Source organism: Lagopus muta, chromosome 6 (assembly GCF_023343835.1).
Source record: "Lagopus muta isolate bLagMut1 chromosome 6, bLagMut1 primary, whole genome shotgun sequence".
In the NCBI taxonomy this organism is placed as follows: domain Eukaryota; kingdom Metazoa; phylum Chordata; class Aves; order Galliformes; family Phasianidae; genus Lagopus; species Lagopus muta.
The window spans coordinates 38,370,433-38,376,432 of NC_064438.1; positions in this window are offsets into that span (position 1 = coordinate 38,370,433).

Consider the following 6,000-nt stretch of genomic DNA (forward strand, 5'->3'; position numbering starts at 1 on the left):
TTCCTAACAGGAAGATCTCTGAATCCGCCTCACCAACAAAGCACCTCGTTTTATGATTTTTGTCTTGAAAGTTTAGCACTGAGGGAGAAGGATGGAAGGGACGTGCAATGCTAAGCAGACCTCCTGCTCCCTGCCTGGTCCCACTCCTTGTGGTGGTGGGGGTACAGGAAGGAGCTGGCTCCCCGGTGGGGGAGGGAGGGGGATGAGGCAAAATGATTTTATTTCAAAACCCAGCAGATTGGACACCCTGGGGCACTTTCCATTTGGATCTGTAGCTTTACTCCTCCCCGCCCCCCCCTTTTCCTGCTTTGTTAGGCTGAGAATTATTTTTCTGACTACATGAGCATCCCTGATCCCACTAGGATAGTGCTGGCCACGAGGCACCGTCTTTTTCTCTTTCTTTCTTTTTCTCTTTTATTCTCTCTTTCTTTTCCCTCCCTGCCCCCCTCACTTCTAACCCTCTCCTCTTTCCCCTAACCCTGCTGCCAGTGAGGACATTTGTCTTGTGTTTTATACTCTGGCCCCTTCGCCCCCTTCTGCACTTCTCTCTCTCTCTCTCTCTCTTTCTCAATCCCGTTTGCCTTGGTTCATTTTTCACTTGAGTGCCTTTCCTCCCAGACTCCCCTCTGCTCTGGCCCCCCTCTGCTCAACACCAATAAAACATGCGCAACACAGGTAGAACAAGGTGCCAGGGCTCAGAGTGACAAACGGTACGTGCGCCGCCCCGCAGCCAGGCTGTAAATCGCCCCTCCTCATCCTGACAGCTCCCAGGGATGGGGCTGGTAGTGTGGGCTGCCCTGTGGTGGGGTGGGCAGTGGGGAATCACACAATCATAGAAGTTGGAAGGGATCTCCAGAAATCATCAACTCCTACCCCCCAAGATCCCGCTGCCGGGCATCATGGCCCCTCTCAGCCCACAGCCTGAGAATAGGCAAGGGGAGAAGGCACGGGCAAGTTAACAAATAAATATGGACAGTACCTCTTGGCAGCCAGCGGGACCAACAGGCAGCTCCTGGGTCTGCTGAAACTCCAGGAACTGTATAAAGAGCACAGGGAAAGGAGCTGGTATGTGATGGATGGAATGGGAAAGGGGAGTGAGGGAACAATGCAGATGTCACCATTGGAGACTGGATATAGGATGAGAGATAATGGCCTTAAGTTGTGCCAGGAGAGATTCCAGTTGAATACTGGGAAAAATTTCTTCTCAGAAGTGGTGAGGCACTGAAACAGGCTGCCAGGGGGAGTGGTGAAGTCACCATCCTTGGAGGTGTTCAAGAAACATGTGATGTGGCATTGAGGAACACAGTGGGCATGGTGGGGATGGGTTGGACTAGGTGAAGACTAGAGGTCTTTTTCAACCTCATTGATTCTAAAACAAAAGGATTGCATGATGAGAATAAGCTTGAGGCTCTTGCACAAGCCGGATGAGCTTGCAGAGGCTGAAGGACAAAGATGTACAGCCAGACAAGAAGCAGAAGAAAAATGAGGTGATTGGTGCACAAACAAGGGTGTACCTGGCTGCTCCCTGGGGCAGAGCTGGGCCCACAGCTGCAGCCACATGGAGCAATGCACAGAGGTGCATGCTTTGAATTCCATTGTGTTTGACTTTAGCTGTCAGAACCACAGCCGCTGTGAATTTTGCTGGGAACCAGGGGATGCCTTGCTGTTTTGAAGCTGTTGGCTTTGGAACAACATGTAAGTCCGGCTGCCTGTCCTATGGGGAGTAGTCCCCATTGTCTTGAGTAATTGCCAACTTCAGAAGCCGTGTGAGGCTTCTGGTACCAGCACCAATGGATGTGGGGTTCCTCTTCACCAATCTGTGTGTCAGTTTGTGCCAGTGATGTAGGTGGCATTTCCTACCCTCCCTAAAGGAGGCTGCGCTTCAACTGTGAGGGAAGGGAGTGTATTCTGAAAAGTGTGAAGTACAGGCAGACTTTCCTTACTGCGTAAGGCACAAAGGAGTTAACTGCCAGCCAGGCTGCAGACAGTGGCTGCAACATCAGTTGGAGTCCTTCGAATGATGGTGGAGGTGAGTGCTGAGGGCTGCTTTCTCAGGGACTTCTCCACGGAGGTGTGCCACAGCCAGCAGCACACTGCTGTGCGCAGACACCTCCCGCGCCTCCCGCCTTTAATCACGGCAAATGAAAGTTCCCAAACAGGCGGAAGATGCCAAGCTTTTGTGTTCTGCCACCCGAGCTGTCTCTGCACTGCCGTCAGTGCCGGTAATTGCAGACAGAAACCGCTTTGTGTTAAAATGGCATCAGTAATTGAAACAGAATTCAGAATCAGGACCCCGCAGGCACCGCTTGGTGAAAGAAGAAATAAAGATCGCTTGGGTCACATCACTTGTAATTCGCGTTTAATAATCGTACCAGGAGGTGCATACAAAGGGAGAAGAGACACGAGGTGCAGCACTCCCCTCAGCCCATGCTGCCTCACAGCCTTCTGCAGCCCAGAGGGCCCAGCCAGGATGTGTCCAGCTCACTGAGAGACAGGAGGATAGGAGGTGCCTCGGTTGTGGCCAAGTGAATACTGAGTTCTGCTCCAGGACCCGCCGCCTGCCAGGAGCCTGCACGCACTGGGTGCTAGAGCTGCAGTGTGAGCTCATGGCTGTGTGCTCCCATCTTCTGCTGAGCTGCTTGTCCCCTTGTTTTGCCTTTCTTGGGCCTTGCCATGGTGTAAAAATAATCCAGTTCTTCAGTTATTAAAAAAAGCTTTTATTTCTTACACCAAACCAATGACATCACGCATACACCTAAGGAATGGCATTATCCATTCATGTTGCCCACTTTGCTCTTGGTAAAACCCAGAGACTGGCTGGGAGCTACTCTTAAATTCAGACCAGGTGGGCACAAATGTGAGCAGGACCAGTCCATTCCACCTTTGCGTGGTGGCTCTCCTTTACCCACACATTTTGGGGAACAGACTCACTTCTGGTTACCTTGGATGCTGTTCTGTTTACTTCCCTGGGAAGAAGCCAGTGGTGCTTTCTGGGCTTGTTTCATGCAACAGGCATTTTCTGTACCATCGGAGTTGACTCAGAGACAAGGTGGTGTTGCTGCTTGTGCTCAGGATATAAAGAAGTCTCCAGTGTCCAGCAGTTCTCCTGTGTGCTGTATTGATGCTGTTACTTCATGGTTTCCTTCGCATATGCGCTCTGCATTTCTTCCTTAAGGTACTGTTGGCAGCTCACCATCCACAGCTCTTGCCTGTGGCCAGGAAGAGCATCATCTGTCAGCTACATCTGGAGCTGCCATCCTGCCTTCTCCCAGGGAGCCCGGCGGGTCCTTATCAGAGGGACTGAGCTGCTGTTGTGACAGCAGAAATTTAGGTTGGGGAAGGGAGGTACGTTGGCTCTTTCTAGTCTTAATTGCCACTGTAAGAGAGAATTGTGTTAAATGTTGAGAGCAGATATCCTGATCTTTCTTAAACCTAGAGAAGGCAATGATATGTGAATGGTGAAGTGCTGCTTAGTGTCTCCCTGTTCACGTTATCTGTAAATACTCAGAAGCTGGAAGTTTTGAGGGAAAGCACCTGAAAGAGGTAAATGCAAGACATTTCTGCACTTTGTGGAGAAAGAGAGACCAAGCCCCATGTGATAATGCATTGGCCCAGCCTTTCTTTTCTGCCTGAGACACTAGGGCTCTGTTGGCCTTTGGATGGAGCAGCATCACTGCCACATGGGCCAAGGAAGTTCATGAGAGGCACACTAAATGCTTTGTCCTTCTCCTTCCAGTCCTTTCTCTCACTTTATGCATGGCACAGATCTAGCAGCCATCATCACATTAATCCTGTTCCTTGCCAGCACCTCAGGAAGTGGCTGTGCCACAGGCTCTGTCTCACAAAGACAGCCAGGTGGGTTGGACTGCTGCCTGCAGGTGGTTTCTGGCTGGGTGTGTCCCCTCTAGGGGACAGCCCCAGTGGGATGTGATAGCAATGTTCTTCTGCACTCTTCCATTTTTAGTGCAGCCCCAAATCCCTCCCCAAATCCTCAGCTTCTCTTCAGCATCTTCACTCTTTCCCTGTGTGTGAATGGGGACCCAGAGAATGCAAGTGGCTGGTGACCTGCTTGGTGGTGGGCAAGGAAAAGATCTTGCAGATGAATTTAAATGAGCCCTTCTGGCTTTGCTATGTATTAGTGCCTCTCTGGGGGGGCAATTTCCACGGGCCTGATGCTTGGCTCTGACAGCTGCATTTCCTTTATGCTGCGCTATCAGAACCCACTTTGCATGCTGCATGAGCTGTCATTAGGAGGAAAGGGCCATAAAACCATCAGCAGTGGCCTCCTGCAATCTGTGTGATTTCCTCACACCCCTCCCACTACCTCCATCCTCACTCCAGCATGCTCACCGGACAACCTTGTGCACCCACACTTCCACACACTCACAACATGCTCTTACTTTCTCCATTTTGCCTTTCTCCTTTCCCTCCTCCCATCTGTTTGCCAAATAATTCCTGGCTAAGGAACTTTCCCCATGCAGCCCCCGGGCCGGGATGCAGAGACATGTCCCCCCCTCTGTGTCTGTCCAGGGGGCTTTGGAACATGTGTTTCTGGGAGGCAGACACCAGCTGGCTGGGCAGCATTTGCATAGTCAGCGAAAAGCCCCTGAGCTGAGCTGGGCACGTCTAGAGGAGCCTGTGGCAGGATGGAGGGACGAGGGATGTGCTGGTCAGCTCAGGGTCAGCTGGAACAGATTTCCAAGCAAATGGACAGATGGTGAAAGGAGGCGAGGGGTGAGGGGGAGCGCATGAAGGCTTCTACATCAAATAAATAGCTGGATGCAGCTTGGAGTAAGCAACCAATGTGTCTATGGGCAAGGCAATCACCATGCTGCTTCCTTCAGAGCCCATGGGATGGATAAGGGAGAGGATGGTGCTGGAGAGGGGAGCAGTTATGTTGGAGAGGTGCAAGAAAAGGCAGGGGATCTGGCATTGGGCAGACCCTAAGCTCGCATGGCCACACCACGTTTCCTTGCCCTTCCCTACCTGATTGGGTCTGGGACTGGGGTATGTGCAGTCCAAGCATGAGGCACCATCACAGCACCAACCCAGTTCTTCCCTACTGCTTCTCTTATCTCCCTCCACTCCAGTTAATTTGATTGGACTGAAAACGGTGAAGCAATCTGTATATTTTTGCTTTTACAAAGACATGTCTATCACGTACCAGAGTAACAGCAAGACACAATAGTTAGGAACCTCTACTGTTGATAGGAGTTCCTGTGTTGCCTTTGCACTCTGGTCAGCACTATGCCTGTCTGGGTCCATACATGCTCCCATTAGCACAACTTACTCCTCAGGACAGAAAGCTCACTTTGGTGTTTGATCCTGTAGCATGTTCTGCAGTGTTGGAGGAAAAAAATGCCCTCCCCTAGCATGTGAGCTGCCCAGAGATCTTGAATTGGAAGGGACCTACAAGGATCATCAACTCCAGCTCCTTGGCTTCACTCAGAACCACTGAATATTCAAAACATGTTTATGAGAGTGTTGTCCAAACATTTCTTGAATTCCACCTGGCTCGGTGCCATGACCAGTTCCTTGGGGAGCCTGTGCCAGTGCCCAACTATCCTCTCACTGAAGAACCTTTTTCTAATATCCAACCTGAATGTCCATTGCTGCAGCTTTATGCCATTATCTCAGGTCCTGTTGCTGGTCATCAGAGAGAAGAGATCAGTAGATGAAAGGCATCCTTCTGGACCTTGGGAGGCATCTGTAGACTCAGCTCAAAGTTCCAGCTACTGGGGACCAGTGCAGGGGGGGGACTGGTGTCAACTACTGGAGTATGACCAGCGGTTTAGGCCTGTGGATGGAGGTGCCAGCTATTGGAGTGAGTGGGAATCCTGGTATCAATAACATCAGTAGTTGGAAGGGATCCTCCCTGTGCCTAGGGAGGCATTCACAGTCTCTAAGCCCAGAGTGCCAGCTTCTGGTGGTGCTTGAATTCAAACAAGAGGTGTAGGCATAGGATGTGAGCAGGCTGTGCAGCATCAAAGATGAAATTGT